This window comes from Rhipicephalus microplus, chromosome 1 (genome assembly GCF_043290135.1).
Source record: "Rhipicephalus microplus isolate Deutch F79 chromosome 1, USDA_Rmic, whole genome shotgun sequence".
Classification (NCBI taxonomy): Eukaryota; Metazoa; Arthropoda; class Arachnida; order Ixodida; family Ixodidae; genus Rhipicephalus; species Rhipicephalus microplus.
This window is the reverse complement of record NC_134700.1, coordinates 80395315-80420269: the sequence shown is the minus strand read 5'-3', so window position 1 is coordinate 80420269 and position 24955 is coordinate 80395315. Positions and strand designations below refer to the sequence as shown.

The 24955-nt window shown below is 44.4% G+C and overlaps 1 long non-coding RNA gene across 1 annotated transcript; it reads right to left on the bottom strand.

Annotated features, from left to right (window-relative positions):
* Positions 1-20234: 20234 nt before the first annotated feature.
* Positions 20235-24079, bottom strand: LOC142768328 (uncharacterized). The gene is made up of 3 exons (XR_012885263.1): positions 23406-24079; positions 21033-21185; positions 20235-20947 (listed from the first exon to the last, which is right to left on the bottom strand). It is a non-coding gene; the product is annotated as an uncharacterized LOC142768328 (long non-coding RNA).
* Between the last annotated feature and the right edge of the window lie 876 nt (positions 24080-24955).

Below are 24955 nucleotides of genomic sequence, written 5' to 3'. Positions count from 1 at the left end.
CAGCCGGAAGCCAGCTTTACACCGACGGCTTTTATTTGACCTGCCCAGTGAAAGTAATTATCTAGTATAATCCCGAGGTATTTAAACGTGTCCGTACGTTCTAATATGCAGTTGTCAATTTTATCTGAATATCTTCGTATTAATTAATTTCCTACGGGAATGAAATATAATGTACTTCCTTTTCTTAGCATTAACCGTTAACCTGTTAGCAAAAAAAAAACACTGGGAAATTTTTTTCAATTCTGCGTTTACTTGTCTTTGTAATTCAAGAACATTGTCGGCCGTACATATTAATGCTGTATCATCGGCATACATAATAATTTCGGAAGAGCTTAATACATGAGGCAAGTCATTGATATAAAGGGAGAAGAACAGCGGCCCGAGAACCGATCCCTGTGGCACCCCTGTGTTCAGATATTGCACTGTGGAAGTAATATCGGTCATAACGACAGCCTGTTGTCTGTTTTTCATGTAATTAGAAAATAACTCATAGGCTTTCTTTTTTTTTCGCGGACTTCGAGGCGTCTTTCCGGCGTTTCGTCGCGAGAATTTGGCGGTGCGCCTTTTTTGAGCGCTCGTTTTTTGACACTGCCCCCCACTTTAGGAATATTATCTCATAATATTCAAAACCCCACAAACGAGTGCGAACAGTCCCCACACTCTAAAAGACTGTAACCTAGTCCGTTGCTCATGCCACGTCACACTCACAATAGATCACTCAATACAATTGTACATTGCAATTCAATCTCACAACACATAGAATATAGCCGCAGGTACAAAAATAAAATACTCCATCACATATTCCAAATAATACAAATGTTCAAAGTTCTCTCATTACAACAATTGTACAATACTATACATCACATCACCGTAACAAACATTTTAATTCGCTCGACATACAGTTGTGACACAGGATAACAACCACTTTAGCTTAACATATAGCACTGTCAAACACATTCCGATTCGACGTCAACACCTATCCCGTGTACTTCGAGCTGCGCTTGCGTCCTTTTTTGCGGTGCTCGCTCGATCTCTTGTTTTTCCTCGTTTTGTTCCGGCGAGCCCTCTCCAACGACGGTATCTGAGGCGGCGTCTCAGCCATCGTTGTCACTTCCGACACCGTTAACGGGTCATACCGTTCAACGGGTCCTGTCTGTTTATTTACCAGCTTGTTCATGTCACGGCATTGGGCCTGGCTAGCCGACTCCGTCATCTTTACATTGTGGGTCAGTTGAGGTCGAGCAGACGTAAGTCCAGCTGCCCAGCACGTACACTCATTCAATACGATCAAGTTCTCATTCGCTGTCTCTTGCACCCAGGCTTCACCTTAGGCTCGGGTGAAATCTTTCACAGGATTGTTCTCTGCTGAATCTCACGGTCCCTGTGTCAGCGGCGACTCCATCTTCGGGTCTTCCCCCAAACATTCTGGATCATTCGGCCCTCGCGCCCCGACGATGTTTCCGATGACGAGGTCGTACAGGGGGGTCGTCATGCATAGAGCAGTAACCTTCCCGCTGAAGTACGGGGATTCCGCCTCAATTTCTGCTTCGGGAAGCATCCGAACCGTACTGTCAATTAGGCAAACCGGTTTCGTTTTGCCTGTTAACTCACTTTCCCGTACCAAATTTCTCCGCACGATAACCGTGGAGCTACCGGTGTCTTTTGATACCGTAATCTTCTTGCTCGCAACTTTTCCAGACAGCGTTGGCATTCTCTTCGTAACACCGGTCGGCTGTTTTGACATTACAGCACCCACAATAAGAAGTTTCTCCCCATTTTTCAACTCTACAAATCCGTCGGTGACGGCATCACCATCGGATTTCGGTGCTGCTAAAACACAGGATACCTGGTGAGTTTGACTCAATCCGTTACGACATGCGTCTGCCTTGTGCCCAGTCTGACCACATTTGAAACATTTTACAACCGTAAGGCTCGTGAAGTTAGTTCGACAGCTGTTAGCGTGGTGACCCACTCGGTTACACAGAAAACATCGCGGAACACTCTCCGGTGCACGCTTCTTTTGTTCGGGTGCCGAATTTTTCGAATCTTCGGGACACTCAATCTTGACCTTGGCCAAATTAGTTCCACCTTGCGCTTCCAAGAATTGATCAGCCAATTCAAGCATGCCTTCAAGTGACTCAGCCTTCCTCTCTTTTAAGTACAGCGACAGGCTTGGGTGGCAACTAGTAAGAAATTGTTCTCTAATTAGGAGCTCTCTAAGCTCATCATACTCCTGCTCTGTCCCTGAAAGTTCAATCCATCTGCCGAAATAATGGCAAAGTCGGGCGGCATACTGCGTAGCCGTCTCACCATCACCTGGCTTTCCTGTCCGAAATCTGTCCGGGAAACCTTCCACAGTAAATCTAAATTGCTTCAGCAAAGCAGCTTTCACCTTTGCATAGCTGGCTGCATCGGTCAGCGTCAGCCTACCGTACCCATTGAGCGCTTCACCACTCAGGCAAGTACTCAAAGCAGTTGCCCATTGATGTTCCGGCCAATTCTGGCTCCTTGCAATCGTCTCAAATCTGTGAAGGTACGCGTCAAGGTCGTCCTTCCTCTCATCAAACGCTACGAGCAGCTTGCTTGGATTCAAGCGGAAGCCATGGTCTTCCCGTTCGCTGCTTTAACTCTAGCTTGGACCGGAGTTTGACTTCGCTGTTGCAAACGGACCCGCTCGTGTTCCATCTCGTGCTGCCGCTGCCGTTCCCTTTCAGCCATCTCCGCTTCTCTTTCTTCTTTCGCCCCCTCAGCTGCCAGTCTTTCTCTCTCCAGCTCCAACTTCAATTGTTGCTCTCTTTCTTCTTTCAGCTGTCGCTCCTTTGCCTCTTTCTTCTTTCGCCATCTCAGCAGCCATCCTTTCACTCTCCAACTCAACTGCTTTTTTTTCCTTGGCCCTCTCAGCTTCCAACCTCTCTCTCCCCAACTCAGCTGCTTTTTCTTCCTTGGCTCTCTCAGCTGCCAACCTCTCTCTCTCCACCGCCTCTTTTTCCTTCTGGCTTATCCACTTCCGTAGTTCGGCGCCAGAAAGACCCATCTTCTAACCAAGAGCTACTAACTTTTGCGAGATCCAATGTGTCTCGCAAATGAAGTCTTGCCGCGTGTAAAAAGTATCTGCCTAAATCAGTCTATCGGAACACTCCCCTGCATTCGTTAACGAGAACACTGAACAACACACAAAATCGTTTCGATAGCACTATCAACAACTCGAGGCTCTTTCTCACTACTTTGGGCACACTGTGCATCAAAAGGTCCTGTTGCGGACGCTAGATTAATTGTCACGGGTCCCGTTGATTCGGGAGGTGATCGCCGGGCTAATTCCAAGGGCCGAAGTATCGGCCCCCCAAACCGCACCACGAAAGCGTGGACAATTTAGAAGTGGTTCTATTTGGCGCGCCAGCGAACGCCGGCTGTGGCCCAAAGAACAAGTCAGAGCCGAGAGTTGATAAACAAAACAAAATTATATTCTCAATTATGGCAGATCAAAACGATACACAAGTATGTACACTCAACAATAGTTGAATACAATATGTCACCAATCAAACAATGTACTACACAGTACAATCAGCCACACTCGAAACAACAGACACAGACAACAATACGCACTACAATGCAGTCGCATGCATCGAACAACCAAGACACTTGAAGACTAAAGAGTTAGGAAACTTATTCAGTCCAAAGTCCTTGGAACAAAAGTCTGGATGATACTCTTCCGAGAATCACTCACTCAAAGTCCAGCGTTGTTGTCGTTCCGCTGCCCCCGAAGTTTCTCTTCCAGGAAACCTCGCGTCTTCAATCGGCCGCTCTCCACACTCCAAACTTCTTCTACGGAAACACGTCGGCTTCACACACGCAGCTGTTGCCACGCGTCTTCGCTCGATAGCGGTAGACACACACTCTTGCCTGTAGTTCGAGTCTTCACCCCTCAGGTAGAGGTCCTCTTCTTCTCCTCCTTTGTCACGGCAGACAAAAGCCTTCGCCCACAAGGCGGAACACCCTACGCACTCTGGCGCATGCTTTTTTCTTCTCCTGCTTTGTCACTAAGGACAAAACCTTCACCGACAGACGCGGCGGAATAACCCCACGCATACTGGCGCTAACTTCCTTCGTCTCCTGATCTCCCATCTCTGCTGCTCGGTTAAATACCTTCCGCGCGCGATTCCAGAAAATTCTCATCATTTCGTCGGCGCGATGCACAGCGAAGGCTGGGGGAAAGCGCGAGACGGTTCGACGGCCATCCGCGACAGATGACGCAACCCGGCATCACCACGCCCCTTTCCATCGAGAACTTTCTAGGGCCTGCTCAGCCGCCAATGCGAGGAGGACCGTTCGCGAACCTACGCTTCCGAGGGGAGAGGGACGCGCGCCCGGGAAGTCTTTGGATGCTTGTCTTTTTTTTTCGTTGACTTCGAGGCGCCTTTCCGGCGTTTCGTCGCGAGAATTTGGCGGCGCACCCTTTTTGGGCGCTCGTTTTGTGACACGGGGACGGCATGCAATGTACTTTTGAGCGTAAACGGCGGCTCATTTGCAGTAGGGCTGGACTATAGCCGGTTGGGCCCAGTGTGTTTCTCTAGTTCTGCAGGGTGATGAAGGGGTGCTATGCCTTCTTCAAAAGTATTAGAAGAGTCCCTACCATGTGTTCAGCTTCCCCATTAGTTTGTGGGTAACGAGGACTTGTTGTGACATGCCTAAAGGCATAGTTTCTTGCAAAATCAGCAAATGAGAATGAGAATATTTGTGGTGCGTTGTTCGATATTACATTTTGCGGTATCCCATGCCTAGCGAAGGAGATTTTCAGATACTGGATAACTGCCTTCGACGCCGTTCCTCGAACCAGCAGGGCCAGCTGCGGATACCTAGAGTGATAATCAACAACGACAAGATAGACAGCTCCTTTCATCTCAAATATATCAATTCCGATTTTCTGCCATGGCAGCTCGGCTGTTTCTGATTGAATCATCGGTTCGGAAAATTGGTTACATTCTGTCCCGCATGCTCGGCAGTTAGCCACGGTTTGTGCAATGTATTTGCTAACTCCTGGCCACCGGAGAGATTCTTTCGCGCTCGCTTGGCAGCGTGTAATTCCCTGGTATCCCTTGTGAACCCTCCGAAGCATTTTTTTCCGCAGCGCTCATGGAATCACCAGCTCTCAGTCCTTCAAAAGCAACTGCTTGCAAACCGTTATGTTACCGCGATGTGCCCAGAATGGCTTCAGAGGCTGTGGTGTGTGAGGCTTAGCGGGTCAAGCTTGCATACAAGCTTTGAGCAACGACGCACATTCGAGGGTCATTTGCTTGCTCTGAGCGCATGGATTCGAGCATGTAGTCGGAGAACGCATACTGAACGACTCCCTTCACGTGAGCCGAAATGTCTGCTTCAGACAGAAAGCACTGTGTCCATCACTCTCGTCCTAGAAAGTGTGTCGCCGAAGCAATGCTTTTCCCAGGGACGTGTGGAAGCGGGAGCGAGTACCGCATAAGACGCATCCTGAACCTTTGAATTCTTGGCGGTGAAGAATCAAGAGAATTTCAACCCACTAGCAGGAGGAGACGCTTGTGACCCGTATCAAATAAGAATGTGAGGTTTCTTAGGAATTCGTCGAAGCGTTCCGCCGCCCAAGTTAAAACTAACGCCTGTTTTTTCGATTTGTGAATACCTCTGCTCTATTCTTGAGAGCGATCTGGAGGCGTATGCTACTGGAAGTCTCTCACCAGATGGCTGATTAAGAATAGAACCACAGCGACGTTTTGGGGTCTGGACAAATGTTTGATAGCTCTTACGTTTTCAGGGTCTGGACGTACACCGTTGCCATCGAAGATCATTTCCAAGAATGCGACCAGTTCAACTTAGCAACAAGACTCTTCCCTGTTGAGAGCTCCGCCTGCTTGATGAAGTTGATTGAGGACGTTACAAAGCCACTTGTCGTGTTCCATTTGGCTCTTGCCTACGCCAGAATGTCAACCATGTAGTTCAGTACGCCGTCTAGACCTTCGAGGACTTGCGAAAACTTTCTTTGAAAAATATCTGGTGCGGATATAATCCCGAACAGCAACCTGCAGTAGCAGTACCGCCAGTACGACGTAATGAATGTCGTCAGCCTTTGACGTTCTTCGGAAAGCTTTATCTGGTAGAAGCCAGAATGCGCTTCCAGTTTGAAAAAAGAGTTTAGCTTCCTGGAAGCTTTCCAGAACTTGCACGATTGTTGGCAGTTGATAACACTCCCGTATGCAAACTAGTTCAATTTGGTCTAGTCAACGCAGATCCTTACTGCACCAGACGGCTTCATTACAGGAACAATGGACGCACATCATTCTGTCGGTGTTTCTACCATCTGTGTCATTCCTTTTCGCTTTAGCCTATCCAGTTCTGTGAACTTTTTTTTCATAGCAATAGGAAGCCGTTGCGGTGTTGAAAGGCTGTGTGGGATCGTATGTGGCACAAGGCGCATGGCGTGTTCTCCCGATATGGCAACCGTGCCTCAGATTATCTTGGGATACTTGCTTGCGATATCGTCAGCAGTGTCTAACTCGTCTAAGAAGCGAAGAATTCTCAGAGCTTTGATAGCTGGTAGTCCAAACAAGGGCGTGCGCAGGTTCTGCACGACATAAATGGTTTGTTTTGAACAGCTGTCTTTCCAAGATAGTTTAGCGTTAAACTTGATGATTGTACGGATGCTAGTAATATTCGGTCTTTTAAGATCGGCTGTGCTTTCCAGAGAAAGCGGAAGAAAAGGACAATTTTCATGACGACTCTCATCTCGGCTCCCGTATTCACTTTCATGCGAAGCGTCTGGTTGTTTATCTGTACCGTGATGAAATGCTCAGATTGTGTGTTCGCACTCTGCTCGACCGTGACAATAAACTTGCTATCAGCTTCAGCGATGCCATCGAAATTTGTGTTTGTTTGTTTCTTGTTTTGGCATGCCTTTTCTTAGTGGTCCACCTTCCGGCAAAATTTTCACCTTTCTTTTGGCACTGGACACTTGTTGCTCGGGTGAAATGGTCCGGCATAATTTATTCATTCACAAAACTTTATTTGTGTTCTAAAGCCCGGTCTTTTCAGACCGAGGCGGGCCACGTCCAGGTCGGTACCGTCAGGCTGAGCCTTGTGGCGTCATCGTGGACCTTCTGGACTGCCCGTAGTAGGTCTTGATAAGACGCGCTTCGCACCATCGTCTGCCAGTAAAGCGATTGTTCTTCGGGGTTTGCGAGAGTCGCGGGGCAGCCCGCTAGCATGTCCGACACAATAGATGCAGTTATTTTGACGATACGCGGGCTTCTGACAGCGAGTAAACGTGCTATATTTAGCGGTTTTGTTTGGCTTTACTGCGGCTATGCAAGCTTTTGGGATTGTGCCCTCGTGCTCTTTCAGCTCTGCTTGCTGTTGCTTTACGGTTTCGCTCGTACGCGTTCTTGCCAAAGCAGGGGCCCACGCTAGCTTTGGGGTCCATTTGTAGCTCTTCCGAAAAAACCTGGTCCCTTAGTCCGACTACGAAGCAGTCTCTTATTAGGCGTTCCTTCATATCTTCGAACTGGCATCTGCCTGCTAACTTGCTAAGCTCGCTTGCAAACTGGTCTACTGTTTCTCCCGGTTGTTGGTGGCGTAGATTAAAGCGATCACTTTCGTAGAATATGTTCTTGGTTTGGGCAACGTAGTCTTTAATTTTAGACTTTACGAGTTTGAAGTGCTTCATTTTTCCGTTTTTTTACGTTTAGTGCGTTTAGCGATCGAAGAATCTCCCTCGACTTCCTGCTCATAGTATAGAGAAGTGCCTTTACTTGTACTTCGTCTGTTTTCTCATGTAGCCCGGACGCCAATCTGTAGTCGTCCAATTTGTCCATGCAGGAGGGCTAGTTCGCTGCGTTGTAGATGTCTAAGGGCTTAGGACGCTTGATTCCCGGCATTCTGAAGTGTTGTCATCGACACAGCTTATTTTGGTAGACGCCACTGCTTGTCATTCGCTTGTGGACGAGGCCGTTGAAGCGCTACTTGGCTACTTCGGAACCACTTCTGACACCATGTCAGGCTCGTCAGAGTGATTGACTGGGGCTCGTTCCATCGTGACCAAGAAAATAAGCCATCTTTAATGCTTTTTCGTGGATTATTTAAAGCCCGAATCATCACAACACTTCCGTGATAACCGGATTATGGAAACAAAGATAGTGCGTGTCTCGGCGCTTGTTTCGGGAACAGGCGGCCTCGAAATGCAGCAGGATGACGTTAGAGGGGGCAGAGAGGCACACAACTTATGCGTCGTGTTTTGACTATGCTTGTTCTTGGGGAGGGACAAAGGGGGGCATGCGAAAGTTTAGGCAAGAATGGCTGCAGACCAACCATGGATGACCCCTAGCGCGGGTGTGCTTTTCTTGAAATTTGACCGAGTTTCGTCAACGTATTTCATAGGCAGCGTCAATAGAACTGATAATTTGCAACACAGCATGAGAGTAGTATCAGTCTGATAGTAAAGACCAACCTACTCTAGCAGTGAGTCGTTCCGGCTCGTACCGTGGAAAGGCCCACGTCCCCGTCTGCAATTATCCGCTGAAATCTCGGTGTTTTTAGCCTCTGATTTCTGAAGCCGAAGGTAAAAATACTGTTACATAAAAGGATATGAGGTGTGTCTATTCAGAATCTATTTTCCCACTGGTGCGCATAGCATCGACTAAGATGGAGGACAGCACTCACAAACCACAGACCTTTTCCTCGTTGTCATCTTCTTACCGCTGATATGTCAGCTACGTAGCAATATCCCCCCCCCTCCGGCGGTAAAAGCGCCGTCTTGGTGCACATTAATTACGGTCTTCAGTAAGCAGGTGATAAGGTTTTAGCCTGCTGACGTGCGCAACAACACTGCGTGTGGTAGAAGGCATTATTGTGGTCTCAGATGCAGGAATGATCTCCTAAGTGACGTCGGTTACCTGGCGGGAGATGCGGTAAAGACCCCTGTAGCGAGACAACAACTTCTCTGATAAGCCAACTCGACGAACTGGACATCACACAAGAACGATAGAACCGGGTGAGAAGCGGATGTCAACATTCGGGCTGTCGTAGAGGGCTTTTTGGGTGTCTTGCGCAGCCGAAAGTTTAGAGCGGGCGATCTGGCGTGCATCATCGCCACGAACAATTGCGTCGCGTGCATATTCGGTTGACGGCGTTGTAGTGGTCGAAATCAGGTTGTCGAGTGGTAACGTCGAATCGCGGCCATAGAGCAAATAAAAGGGTGAATAACCAGTGGTGTTATGGCGCGAAGAATCGTACGCGAAGGTCACGTGAGGTAGCGCTAGGTCCCAGTCATGGTGGTCGGAGGACACCTACATCGCGAGCATGTGCGTGAGTGTGCGATTTGCGCGTTCGGTAAGGCCGTTTGTTTGGGGATGGTAGGAAGTGGTCAACTTCTGCTGCGTCGAGGAAGAGTGCAGCAGAAGATCGCCGATTACTCGGGACAAAAATGCGTGGCCGCGATCCGTGAGCAATTGGCGAGGAGCACCATGGTGTAGGATGACATCGTGGAGCAAAAAGTCCGCAACGTCAGTACACTCTAAGCCAAAACAGAGCAACGGGGGTATAGGGGTTCCTCCTTTGAGGGAGCAAGTGCATTGCCACTCCCAATACTCCCCTAAAAGGAGAAATTGTAAGGGGATGAACCGTGACACTTCTTTCCCTTACTCATCTAGGGGATGAACGGCTACTCTTGCCACTTGCTCCTTGAGGACCAACCGTTACCCCGTTACCCCTGCCAGATGCTCTCCAAAGACCAACGGTTACTGCTGCCACTTGCTCCTCTAAGACCAACCGTTACTCCCGCCAGATGCTCCCCAAAGACCAACGGTTACTCCTGCCACTGCTCTTCAAAGACCAACTGTTACTCCTGCCTGATGCTCCCCAAAGACCAACGGTTACTGCTGTTATTTGCTCCTCTAAGACCAACTGTGACTCCCGCCACATGCTCTCCAAAGACCAACGGTTTCTCCTGCCACTTGCTCCCCTATGACTACCTGTTACTCTCATCACTTGCTCCTCAAGGACTAACGGTTGGTCTCACCGACTGCTCCTTATGGAATAAATGTTTGTTCTTGTAGTAACTCTGTGAACTGAAACACTCATTCCCGGCTTACTTTCCAGATGATGAGCTGTTCTGTTCTCCATGCATATCTGCAGTTACTCTTGGGGTTTATATGTTGATTCTGAAAATGTTTTTCAAGGTCTCAGCACGTTGCTCGAGCTACTTGAATTGTGGTTGAATTTTTCAAGTCAAAATAACTTTCCTGACTCTTGAAAAACAAGCAGAGGGGCTTCATGAAGTGCTCCTTAGATGCTTGTAACACAAAAATAAAGAAAACAATTCTATTGACACATTTTATTGGTTTTTTACTGCAGCAGTGTCTGTGCCACACGCACAATAGGTGTTGGCTGCACACCGCTAGACACTCCTAGCAGTCGGCACAACAAATCAAAAGTTATCTGTGCTTTCACAGGAAATACGATGCCGAAGGCCCTGTACAATGCAATCGAAGTTGCCAGAGCGCACAGCAGGTCGTCTTCAGCGATGGAGACTTTTTCTACCTGTACATTGAGGCCCGTTGATTCAAACAGGCTAGTGCCCTCAAATATACTATGGGCACAGGGCATGAAGTATCAGGGCACTGCAAAAGGAACACTGAATTAAGAGATGCTACATGTCAAACCACGATAGAGCTATGGGGCATGCTGCAGCGAATGTCTTTTCATTATTTCAGACCACATTATGTTCGTTATTGCATTGCTGCAAGGAATTAAGTCAATTCTTCTCAATGTTGCATCAAGCCTTTTCAACACAGGAATTAGTCTGTCAGCTAGCAAGTTCCTTCTGATAAGAGTGGTGTCAATACAATTTCTCCGCAGCACAGCCAGCCATCCATAGCTAGTTGAACGTTTTGAAATATGTGACATCTCTGATGCGTAGTTTTAGACAGAATAATGAGCCTAGATGTTTAAACCCATTTTACTGGTGAGCAGTTTCCTTAACTAGGAATACAGATTAGAAACAAAAGCTAGCAGGACGCTTTAGCTTCGTCTTCAAGAGCGAAGAGCCCGATAGCATAATCTGGCCCCATGAATACACAGCAATGAATCGTGCCACAAAAAACGGTACATTCATGTGTAACGTGGCCATTTGAAACTATCCTAAAATACCTACTGCAACTACACTTGTAAAGCACGCACTACGCGAAAATTTGTGCTTTTGTAAATTGGTGAAGTACTCACTGTGCGGCTGTAAGCTGCCACAGGCACCTTCGCTTTTACACACTTTGTAATGGGTGGGCAGCTTTAAACCACCCATTTATTATTCAATTCTCATCTTTATAAGAGTATGGCGGAATCCCGCCTGGCCAGGGAATGACATTGATAGTGAAAACACAGCACTCACCAGAGTAAAAGTATATTGCTTAAAAAAGACGTTTCGGCCCTCACATGGGAGTCTTGTTCACAATGAAGCATAAGCAGCAAGTTCGCGTAATTATACGGTCACGTAATCACATGTCTGGAGCCAGGCATACGCTGGTGGAAGATTACCACAGCTCTTGATTTGAATCAACAAGGATTCTTGATTAAACCGTGGAAAGTTGTTTTTTTCTGTGGCTATGGAGGAAGCCCCTTCCCAGTTGATCACATGGCCCGTTGATACAACATGTTCGGCGGGGGCAATTTACATCACCCTTTTTGTTTTACGTCATCACAGTGCTCGCGTAACTATTTGTTGAAATAGTCGGTCTTACTGATATAAACTTGTGTGCAGTCTGTGTATAAGATTCGGTAGACGACACCTGAATACTTCTTCTACTCTAACCTGTCCTTGATGTTTGAGAGGCTGTTTCCAAGTTTCAGAGCGGGCATATGCGAGACCTATATGCCGTAGGAATGTAAACGTCTGGAAAGTGCTTCACTGAAGTTCAGAACACACGGCACCAATGTTCTTTTCTTTACTGAAAGATTGCATGGTTGGATTGACCAAGAAAGTTGACGATGGACTGAATTTATTCATGAGGACAGGTAATCACATGTGGCCAGCTCCTGATGGACGGTCTCCACATCGCTCCGTGCGTCTGCTGAGCCAGTTGTAAGTGTCGAGACTCAGCGTTTGTGGCAGGAAAGATTCAGGAATTCTAAATTCAGGTCGCAGCTAGTATACGTGCTCTTCTTGTAGACGAACTTCAAGCCTCTTTTTTCTCGTTTTACGAGGATGTTGAAGAAAGAAAGGCAGTCCTCCGATTCTTACTCCCGTGAAGTGTATGTCATGTATGTATGAGTCATGGATTTAATTCAGGTGATCCTCGTAAAATAAGAAGACGGGGGGCTTGAAGTTCTCAGTCTAAATGAATAGCACGCATACTGCTTGCTACCTAAATTTCACATCGCTGAGTCTACCCGGTTACCCGTCGTTATTCTTCAACTCTGTTCATTGTCAACCTTTACAGCCAATTCAGCCAAGCAATCTTTCAGTAAAGAAGACAGCATCTGTGGAGTGTTTTCCGGGCTCTAGCGAATCACACGCCAAAACTTTACGTTTATGTGACGTAGAAATCTCACATATGGCTGCTCTGCAACTTGGAAACAGCCTCAAGAACGTCAACGACAAGTTAGAGCAGAGGTTTCTAGGTATCGTCCATCGAATTCCATGCGCAGATTCCACACAAGTTTATATTGGTGAAACCAACAATTTCAAGAGAAAATTATCCGAGCACTGTGATGACGTGAAAAACAAAAGGGTGATGAGAAATTCCCTCGCCGAACATGTATTTACAGGCCTTGTGATCAACTGGGAGGGTGCTTCTTTCATAGCCCTCCCCCCCCCAAAAAAATTTACACGGCTTAATGTAGAATCTTATTTGATTCAAACCAAAAAATGTGGTAATCTTCCACCCGCGCATGCGTGGCTTCAAACATGTGATTACACGACGTATAAAAAATTGAACTTGCTGCTCATGCTTTATTGTGAACTAGGCTCCTGTGTGAGGGCTGAAACGCATTTTTTTAAAGAATATACTTTAACTGTGGTTGGTGCTGTGTTTTCATAGTTCATTCTCATGTTTTTTATGAGCACTTTTTTTACGACGTAGTTTCAATCACTGTTATGGTTTCATGGTAGAACACCTGTTTGCCACACAAAAGGTATTCTCACTTTGGTCAAAAATTTTTTTCTCAGTACTTATTTCCTTTCATCTTTATAAAATTTTTATTTGTATACAATGCCGACTTTTCGCTCCCAGCCAATAATGTTGCCACCAGGAACGCCAGAACATTTCCGGAACGAGCGCTTTAATTTAAAATGTTATTAAAAGGTCACTGACGCACTCAATATATCTCCAAATACTTAGAACCATTGCTCCCTTACTCAAATTATTGTCTCCATAAAAAGTTGCTGAAATGGTGTCGCTGCTTAGCATATAGTGATGGTTGTTCACAAACAATTAATTAGTAGTCTCTTACATGAGAGCACCAAAGCCATCAAAGCTTCCAAGGCACTGTTCATTTTTTAGACATTTTTTTGGGAAAATTGGTCAACTTACAGCACTGCACATAGCTTATGCATGCATTACTTGGCCTATTCAGGAACACATATGCATTTTGCCATTGATTCCTGAAGCTTATTGGAAGATACCAAAAGTCTGGTCAGCATAAAAGTTGCAGGTAATATTACATAGGTTGAAATGAAAGCCTACATCCTCTCTTTCACAAGGCTTGGTAAGACACAAATTGAGGCGGTGAGCTCGAGGTCTGAAACAAACAGATTTCATGAATTAGGCTTGAATAACCAAAAATTATCATTGTGAAGGTCCAGGCAGGAACAGACACTGAATAATTTACCCTGCTGTTATGCGGTAGCTATATAATGGCCAGTAAAGACATCTTTTGAGTTCTTTTTCTATTCATCTATGAACACCTAACCTCATGCTCAGCTCAGTGGGTAAAGAGACTGCCATGGCAAGTCAGTGGCGCCATGTCGAAATTCCTGACCAAGACAAAGTTTTTTATTAAAGAAACTGAAGCAGTCAATCAACACACAAAAGGAACGCGAGAAAACTTGGCTGCGGAATGCGAAATTCATAGGTGATCCAGGTGAAAGCACGCAAACCTGGCTTCGCAGAAAAAAAAATAATCCAGGTGACTTTTTTGACATGCAGCTTTGATCACATATCCGCTAAACATTTATTGATAATGAGCAGTATGAAGCACCGTCAGTGCATTGTGATGCAAGAGGCTAGAAATGCTCGCTATGTACTTGAAAAGTACAGGATATGCTATAATGTCAGCGAGAACTAAACCTTCTCTGTTGAACCAAACAAGCTGCAACAAATTGAGTGCTGCTCAGTGTGAAATAGCATGCAAGGTAAACTAACTTGGCATAATGAAGTTTTCTTACCAGTAAGAAAAAAGAAACCCTACATACCAAATTGAAAAAGGCGCAGCGCCAATTCTGACAAGAACAAAGGGGTAGTCCTGACTGCCATTTTCGACGATGACGAAGTTTGCTTAATCCACAGGTTGTGAACTGAGAAAAATGATTCTGAAGCTAGTTTCATGAAGAAGTATTTGTTTACTTGAAAATAACACATTTAATATGCTGATAACACTTTCCTGTCATTTTCATAATTTCTGAACATTTAGTGCACTTATTAACCAAATAGTACACTTCTTGGTCTTAATAAATTTTCATGATAAACAACAGATGAAATGCTACTATGGGAGTATTTAACCTAACTTTGCTGTAGAAAGAATTTCAACACATTAAATATTAAACATGTTGCGTTAATTAGAGCAAACCAGAAACCCAAAGAAAGTATAGAGGATGTGTATATGTATGTGTAGTATATATAGTGCAAAATCTGAAGAAAGTAAGGTGGACGAAAAGATAGCTTGCCGCTGGCAGGAACTGAGAAGCTATCTTTCATTCATTTTTTATTTTTGAATTTCTCAGGTTGATGTCAAGAAAATTGCCTGTTATTTTTTGCAAATAAAAAATTGTATTATTCGAGTTCCTTACAAGCCACAATGCGTGAAGTCTTAAGTTTAGCCTTGTGACCACATCATTAGTTTTGTATTACAAATTGGATGCACTGAGAAATTCGTAAACACTAGTGACCAGTTTTGTCTTGAAAAGAACATTTTTACTTGTTGAAACGTTGGGTCCAGAACACACTCCCTGTTTACAAATTTCACATCACGAACTTCCATCTTCTCCTTCTACTTTAAATAGGATACACATTGTTTAAAATATTTGTGCTCAATGTAGAGATCCGTAAACAAGGGTTGTGTTTTCCAGGCTCGAGAAAAGAACCCTTGTCTATGGATTTCTTCATCACAAGCTTCCATCTTCCCCTTCGTGCAGTTTTTTTGGTACTCAGTGTAGGCGCCAATCAACTGTTGATATAGAAAAAATGTGCCATCTGGTTGCACGGAATGGAGAGCTTTTCCTTGCAGCCTGCCACTTGGAACACTAGAGTGTAGCCCCGCCGCGGCGGTCTAGTGGCTAAGGTGCTCGGCTGCTGACCCGCAGGTCGCGGGATCTAATCCCGGCTGCAATGGCTGCATTTCCGGTGGAGGCGGAAATGCTGTAGGCCCGTGTGCTCAAATTTGGGTGCACGTTAAAGAACCCCAGGTGGTCGAAACTTCTGGAGCCCTCCGATACAGCGTCTCTCTTAATCATATAGTGGTTTTGGGACGTTAAACTCCACATGTCAATCAATTACTAGAACACATGACAAATGGTGACAATCCCTTGCAGTGATCGGAGTCTGCTGAAGTCACTTCATCTAGGAAAAACCGAAATGAACATACCACTGCAAAAAGTTTAATTTATTGATTGATATGCGGGGTTTAACGTCCCACAACCATTGTATGATTATGAGAGACGCCGTAGTGGAGGGCTCCGGAAATTTCGACCCCGTGGGGTTCTTTAACGTGCATTCAAATGTGAGCACACGGGCCTGCATTATTTCCACCTCCATCGGAAACGCAGCTGCCTCAGCCGGAATTCGATCCCGCGACCCGCGGGTCACCACTGCAAAAAGTGAAAGCTGTTCACTGCCAACAAAGGTGCTACAAAGGTGTTCACTGCAAAACTACCAACAGTCTTTCTTGCATGATTGGAACCATTGCTGGTGAGTAATGGCTTTCACTTTTGACAGTGACACGTTCCTTGTAGAAAATTGCCCTCTGTGTGTCCCTTTCATGTGCAAGTAGAGTTCACCTCAAAGTAGCACTGATGTAATGCAAACATTAGCCACTGTAATAGGTTGCCAGCACAGATTGTCTACTGCTAAAGTTTGCTAAGCGGAAAATATTAAGACTAAGCTGGTCACACTATGGAATCTGGCAGAGCAGCTGAAGTTTACTTGGGAAAATATTGAGTAAGCAGTCGACATCTGATCTGCAGCACATATTCAGTACCACATTTATAAGGCTGAGTTCATCACATGAAGCTTTGTCACTTTCAAAGGGCTAAAGTAATGAGTTTCCTTTTTAGAAAATTAAGTAGACATCTGCAATTGCAATGTAAAAGTACATGTTGATGTGCTAGTTTGTTTATGTTTAAGTTGAAGCCATAGCTGTGGCTTTTTCACACACAGAAATAACGAGGGAAATTGTGCTCCCCCAGACCCCTTCTCTCGTCATTCCTGTTCGTGAAACAGCCGCAACTGTGGCTTCCATTTCATCTTGAATTGACCAGAGAAATAAAAGAAAATATCATTTTTAATTATTTCAAGATTTCAACAATATTGTAATCCATGTGCATCTCAGCACAATTTTTATGCATAAAGGGCTGTGGCAGAGCCACAAAAAACATAAAATAGTGCATATACAAGTCAATATCAAGTTTCAGCATTTTAGCTTCAACTTCCCAACAGCCATTATTTAAATTCTTTATAATGTATTCCTGAATTCCAGCAACGCATTCCTGGATTATTAACATTTTCGGTTCTTGACAGTTGCTTTTTTTTACTCAGACTTTTTTCCACAGCAAACTGAAAATGTTCCTCAAGTTGCATTTCATTTGTTGGCTTTTTTTGTTGTATCATTTTTCACCAAATGTGCTCGCACTTCCAAAAATCCTAAATTGGCACAGAAGTTTTTTATGCACCAAAACTGCCAGGCTAACCAATTGAGGATATATTTTTTCACGGAATTAATTTGCTATCACTGTTGATTAATAATATTGCACCCAACATTGTTCAAAGATCTGGAGCTACCTTCAGTAGCAACCGATAAGACACAGGCATATTTTGTTCAATGCATTCAATGCATCAGACTAGTTCTCCAACAATCTAGCACTAAGTTGTTACTAAAAGTCCTCAAAGCTCATGCAATAATACCTATGTGGAGAGGCGGTGTGGCACTTGCTGCCTCGTCAAAAGTGCAAAAAAAGTGTTTCAGGTGGCGCTTCTTTCTGGCCACCTCAAAAATATTTCTAGATGCTGCGGTGAGCACATCTTGAAGTTTCTCTAGCAGAGAAACTCCCGTCTGGGACTGAAACTCGTTTCGAGCCTTCACGTAGACAGTGTAAAAAACATCAATATTAATATTGCTGCAGTGAAGAACAAAAGCAAATAAGTCCAGTCCTACTCAATTTTCAATCCTAAGATCCAATTTATATTTTCCAACAGTAGCGCATACATGTGGACGTTTCAGTGCTCAATTATTGAAATGATTTAACAAACTATTTTAATTTCTTCAGCTGCATGATACCAAGCCAAAGAAGAGGTAGTTATAGCAGAATCATCAGTAATGTTGTTAGCACAGTAAAAACAGCTTTTGTGACATGTGGCAGGCTGCCTTATTTTAAAGTAGAATCATTCACAAACATGCAGTCAAAACAGGGAAAAGTTTCCGAAAGGCATCAGGAAGTAAGTATCCATTCACTACACAATTGATAAAGTTTCCGATTGGCAAATCAGTTCTGTGGTATCCCGAAAGGTAAAGGAAGGGTTAGAAAGGGTACCATGTTGCCACCATCTGTTTTGTAGAAGAAAGCAACAAAGAAATCTACACGGATTCATTGTGTTTACCTGGTCGACATTTAAAAATTGTGAGAGTTCAACAGGTGTTCCGTGAGTGATACCGAACTTTAATTTAAAGGAGTGGTGCGATCAAAACTGTAGATTATGCATTATTTGTTGGAAATGTTTCTTATTGCCGCAAAATTCACATATTCTCGCTAAGTAATTAGATATCAGCCTATTTATATGAACTTCTCGTTTCTATTTTTGGGTGACTGGTCCGAGAGTGACGCATGCCACCTGTAGGAAGCTTCAACACGTGGGCCCACAAAGCTGTAGCACATGCTGTGCTGCATCAGCTACACACACGCACATATCCGAGCAACCATCCGGATGCCTTGAAAACATGCTAAAATTCGCTAATAAAGAATATTAGCATTTATGAAATTCCTGTATATGCAGAAATCTTTGAGAAGTACTGGGCTACCGGTTAATGATATCGAAATCGTGACCCTTCACGGAACCAGAATTATAAATTTGCTTTATTGTTTTCACTGAGCAACCATGGCGAAAAAATGTTGATGAAAGGCAATGCATTCAAACAGTGCCTCTTCTCGCCGATTCGGAACCACGTCCCTGCTGAGAATTTCCACCATCAGAGAAGTATAATACATTTTATATCTTCAACAATGATTGTACTTTTGCCTAGTTCTTTGAAGCTCCGAGAGGTGCCCTAACCAATCCGATCTAGAAACAAATTTTCTCAAGTCGCCTTTGAGAGTTTGGGTGACGATGTGAAGCACATTTAAAAGTGCAAGTTTGGTAAGTTCGGCAACGCGCTGAGAAAAAAGGAGGGTGCTTGGTTTGACGTCACTAAAACTTTTATTGCACTTCGCACTTCCTACACACTAACGTCAGTATTAGTCGCTCGAGTGATTGGTCTTGATCGCGAGAATAAGCATTTAGGCACACTTTGGAAGTGAATTAAAACGTATTCTAAACGACTGCTGTGTTCAACACTTTGTACTAAGTGTCCTTGCATATAGAGGAAGCCTAGAACAGGCTTTTCGTAGCCTCAAAGTTTGGTGTTCTCACCCCTTTAAATCAAGGTGGATGCCATTTCACACTAGGCTGTAACTCTCTAATAAGCTGGTTAGTTAAAAAAACTGCTTAATCAAGATTGAATGGTAACTAGGGGTGTTTAGATCATTCAAAGAAGAAAACAGAAGGGAGGTGTTAATAAAATGCACAATGAATAAATAATCTTCGACAACTATATAGAGATCTCATAAAAACATTTTCAAATGCAAATATTAGGAAGTAGGTGCAATAGAACAGAATATTTTCAAATATGCACTATTTCAACTGAAAGCAACCTCATTAGCCTGATGCATGAACATTACCACAAGCGAGATTCTTTCTCTGCAGCAAGAAATCTGCCTCAACCATTCCAACATTCTCATGAAGCTGAGAGTTGTATTTCACTGCTTTAATGTGTTCATTTTCAGTTTGGGCGAGAGACTTTGAGTCTTGGCCTGTCTAACTTTCACCACAAGGCTTCACTCAAAATGCGGCGGCTGCATTTCCGATGGAGGCGGAAATGTTGTAGGCCCGTGTGCTCAGATTTGGGTGCACGTAAAAGAACCCCAGGTGGTCAAAATCTCCGGAGCCCTCCACTACGGCGTCTCTCATAATCATATCGTGGTTTTGGGACGTTAAACACCACATATCAATCAGGCTCACTCAAAAGAAAGGTACAGAGCCATAGACAATAGCGTATTGCACTTTGTCTGGTCAGGCTGCTTTTTCTTGGCAACTTCTGACGACGAGAGCATCAAAAGAAAGGAAAAAGCCGATGCCTCCGCAGTACAGATTGATGCACGTGTCATAGGAGTACTGAGACACAAAATCACTTCATCATTTATGACATCTCTATTACGCTTTAAAATTTACTTTTCTGCATGCTCTTGTAGGACCTCTGTAACTGTTGCTGAAAGAATTAAAGGTTGAACAGAACATCATGCCATTGGTTCGGCCTTAGACAAAATGGCCGTCAGTGGTTTGCTCACCATCGGCGTTGCAAATCAAGATACAGTGTGTGTGCTGGCTCTGCTTGCAACAAGTTGGTGCTTTTTACCTTCTGCGGGACTTGTTACCAATTTTCATCCCTTACTGCTCTGAGAAACTGCTTTTTTCATAGTGCACTGTACACAGTGCTTTGAGAACTTTAATTTGGTCTGACCTAAGCTGCTAACTCCCGTTTCTGATTCATTTTGCCCTGGACAAAAGTGCTTTAGAACACCCGCATACTATACAGTAGCCAACAGTGTATTCAGAAGCTGAAACTTCGTACACCTATCCAGCACCACCAACAATCTCATTGAAGTAACGTAAGGCAACGACTAAAAATTCGGATGCCCCACAATGCGCCATTCAATTTTTCAGACTTCAGCTACCTAAACAAAAGTGATGTCGAATGCCATGACGAGCTCTTGGTGATGTTTACAATAATTTTGTTGGGTAGACAGCACTGAAAAATTGCATAGGCTACGGCTGGATACTGTGGTTGTAGGCACATATTAACAAGGTTGTCTTGTATTTCGTTCTAGTAGATTGTACAATTCGAGAAATATCGGAGCTAGATTAATCTCAATTACAATTTTGAAATTAGAACCACAAATTAGGCAAAAGATTGAACCAGCAAAACGTCAGCCCAATAAACACGAAATGTTTTTTAGTTAGCTGATAGAAGTATAACTTACGATCGTCGCCAGCATCAATGCTGGGTACCTATCTGTGATGTCTTCTATGGATGCTGTTTCTTTTGAAATCCATTCTCGCCTCACTGAGAAAGTCCTCAACATACTGTCTCTCACATAATCATAGTCTGGCCTTGCCATTCTACACTCTTTCTGCATGCCGGTGTGGTGTGCCAAGATGCTCTCATCGTCTTCTGCATCAAAGAAATCACTTGCCTGAAAAAAAGGGGGAAGGGGAAAATTTTAGATGCTACATAAGCAAGTGCACCCAGCATAAGCTTCTGTGTGCCTGTATTCTTACTATGGAAGGTCTCGTGGTTCGATTCTGGACTTTTGCAGAAGTAGGCTCTTTGCGTGGCCTTTTTGCTACAGCAGGAGGCATTTCCCCTGTGTTTTCTGTCATCTTTTTCCTTTCATAATTTGCCTTGAACTTCAGGGCCTCGTGCCACGAGCCCTGCAGAGCACAAAAAAAATGTATGATGAAAGCTCTGCTTACTATGTAGCTTAGGCTGAGAACAGCTGCCTTCACACAGACTATGCGGTGAGCAAGCACATTATAGAACTATGCTCACTATTCTGTTAACACAGTAACCTGCAATTTTTCCACTAGTGAGGAATGGAAAATGCAGGTAACAGAGAGTCATAAGAATCAAATGATGTACACAAAGACACCTTTCTTCTGCCCATAAGCATTAGCTAAGAAGCTTAGGTGTGACCAAAACTCAACCAATGCCAATCAATGCATACCGAAACATGCTTTCATGGATAGAGGCAGAGTTTTTAACCCTGTAGTTACCTTAAAGGGACATTTAAGACAAACAATTAACTGGTTTAGATTGATAAAGTGTGGTCGGGAAACTCTTAAGTCATTCATTTCACCACCAAAGGTTCATTATTACAGGAGAAAATCAAGTTCAAAGTTTTATTTTTGAATTTCGCGCCAAACTTTTTAATCCACAACATCAAACATTTCAAAGAGCATTTATCGAATTTTGGCGCCACTGGCTCAACGAAATTTCTTCACACTTGTTATGTTAAGTCTCTGGTCCCCGCAGAGGACAATGTACTTCATTTTAACCAACTAAGAACTACGTATGCCCTAGTAGGCGCCATTGATAATATGTGACATCACAGAAAATGGTGCTGCGGGAATTCCGAGGTGGCGTCACCACCTCCATTTTCTTTTAGCGCGTTTTCTCGCTTATTAAGCGTCTTATCGCAGCAAGCATGGTGATTTTGGTATTGTGGAAAAATACTTTAATAAGTCGAGAAAAATTTTTTCCTCTTTAGTGTACCTTTATTGATGTGACGTAGAAGAAAAAGTGACCTAACTGTTCAACTCTACATAAGTGTAGCATTCATGTTATGTCACAGCCGCCACTCGCCCTCTCCTGCCATCCCTCCCGAGTACCTAAGCCGCCGTTCATGTCCTGCAGCGCAGGGTTTGAGTGAGTGTTCACCTGTCGCAGGGCACAATGAAAATCAATCTGTGTGATGCTTTGATGCCACAATTCGGCAAACTCCTTGTACCGAGCCAGTTCACCAGCTATCTCGATACATATATACGCAACATTTAAAGAGCTACGACGATGACCTGTACTGGCTTTCCATGAGGAGAGATGCCACTGCAGACGCCGACATGTTGCCTGCAGCGATCTTTGCGGACACTCAGTTAACGTAATTTTCACTGCAAACTGTGTGGCCCAAATGCAAATGAAAGCCCGGTGTCCCTTGAATGCACAGTATTTACGCCTAATTGGGAAGCAGCTCCCATGGAAACAGCTTGGTTGTCGTGTGAAGAAAGGTAACTTTGCGTGAGATGCACCCACACTACCAAAGCAGTTCATGCAGCAAGAAAGTTCAATTTCGCTCATTTTTAAACAGTGATGAAAATGATGCTCTCTTCTCTGCATTCACAAAAAACCAGCAAAAAAAGAAACTGCGCAAGTTCGAGTTAGTGACTTTTCAGGGTTGAAATACATGCCAGTACAAAAAATGTCTGTTATTCTGCCTCATATGATATGTTTAGCGGTTTTTTGCCTCGTATTTTTTTACACTGCCTTGCACTAGTGTACAGTGGCATACCTACAAACAATGACGACAGTAACAAGCAGTAAAAAAAAACTGGAGAGGTTACCTGATTTTTCTCTATGAGTGAAAAGAATGCACAACCAGTAGTAAAATAAAATTTCATTCTCCCTTTTCATTCTCCCTTTTTGTGTACTGGTAAGTGCCTGGATAGCACTTGCCTGCAATCACTGTAATGACACACGCTCCTGCAGGCACAAATATTATCGAGGTTCTTCAAGTTACTTCTGTTAATGTGTGCTAGAGAAACAGGGTAGCACTCTTTGCGAAGCTGCACATACGTTCACAATACCTTCTTACGAGGAGAACTTCCCCACGCTTTGTATTCTGTTCATGACTTTCAATGATGGCTTGCCTCACGGACTGCCAATAACTGCACAAACTGGCATCTTGAGGCTGAACTGAGTGGATGCTAGCTTCACAAAACGACACGGCAGTAGGCTGTGACATCGTCTATAGGTACCGAGACATGTCGGTTGCCCAAACAGGAAGTGATGAAGCGGCGCATGGTGACACACTTGCACACCATGTGAAGTAAGCAAAATATACAAGAACTGGCTTCGCCGCAATAAAAGTAGCTGCTTACATGTCCCGTTCCAGTTGTGTCCCTCAAGTTTGGGTAGGCATTCACCAACGCACTGGCAGCTTCGTTGTACAGTTTCCCAGGATATCTGAGAAAAAATCAATTTCGTATAAGAGGCTCTTTTAGCACATTTAGGTGGGAGCACAAACATTTCAGTTCTTAAAGAGCCAGATGAAGAAATCGTGGCCTCCAAGCTGTAGCCCTGTAAGCTATAGAGAGGCATAATTGAAAGAATCTGACTCGTGCACCAGCCATCATGTAACATAATCAAGGTGTAATTTTTCACAGGTGTCAACACACCCCAAAATCTAAGACTGCGAATTTCACTTCAAACCATGCCACAATATTTACGTGCAGGCACTGAACAAAGATCATTTGCAGTATGCTGCATGATAAGTATAATCACAACAGAGTTAGTCAGCTGGGCAGGCAGTACAATGTGAATATGCTGGTAGGTGAGCGGATACACGGCACCCATTAAGGCACACCACTTTCCTGCCATTGTTAGTGAAACTTCAGTACAGCTGCATGCACAAATGAGAGTCATAAGACAAGCACTAGGACTTCAAAGGGGCCCTGCCACACATTTACAAGTGGAAATTGATTACCTCACTATTGGAGTTTGCTGCTTCACGAGTCACTTGTGTGAATCACGCATGGCTCACTTTAAGTGTGATCCCGAGCATGCTGCACGAGCACATAGCGGCACACTGTGACAGCCATGGTAACTATGCAGCTCACTGTCAACCAATGGCTGTGACCATCTGTTAAGGGGGCGTGGTGCAGTTGATTTTTGGTATATGGCTCCATTTGTTGGCTTATTTGTTGAGAAAAGAGCAAGCAATTTTTAGCTCACTTCAAAATCAAATTTGTCACAAGCTGTGCAACAATGTTTGGCTCACATGTTTGCCAGAGCCTAGACTACCAATAGGAGGCATTTTCTAATAATGTTCAGAAAGTTTGGAAGGGCCCTTTTAAGTACCCACTACACAGTAATACTGTGAACAACTTTATATCTTCTCCATGATCTGCAGCTGCAGTAATAAAGGGCCCTCACCAGGTCACATCACAAATTTTAGTTAGACATTAGAAGTTGTTGTGCGCCCAATGAAGTGCATTATGCAAGAATTTTTCAAATCCGTGCATTACTAGCTGAGAAAACAAATATTCTGAAGTGGCGCAAATGAATGATGTGAGGAGGAAAGTTTGAAACACTTGCCACTAGCCCCGCATAACCATGGCAAGCCAAATCCCTCTACTGCCCCCTTCAGCACGCGAGCCAAAAAATCCCATAACTCATACGCATGGACAACGAACATTGTGCCCACACAAGCTCACGAGCCTATAATGTGCATGAACTAGCCCGAGCCCAAGCCCCCGTGACGCGAAAGTTGTGTCGACGTTCTCTCGGTAAGCTATGCCGAATGCGCTGATGCCGATCGCTGTCAAAGCTGCGACACTTCTGTGGGCGGCATTTTGCGCAGGCTTTAGACGCGATGGAGGGGTCTACGCCAAACCATCTCGGAGCAAAGCCACCTTTCGGCACAAATAAG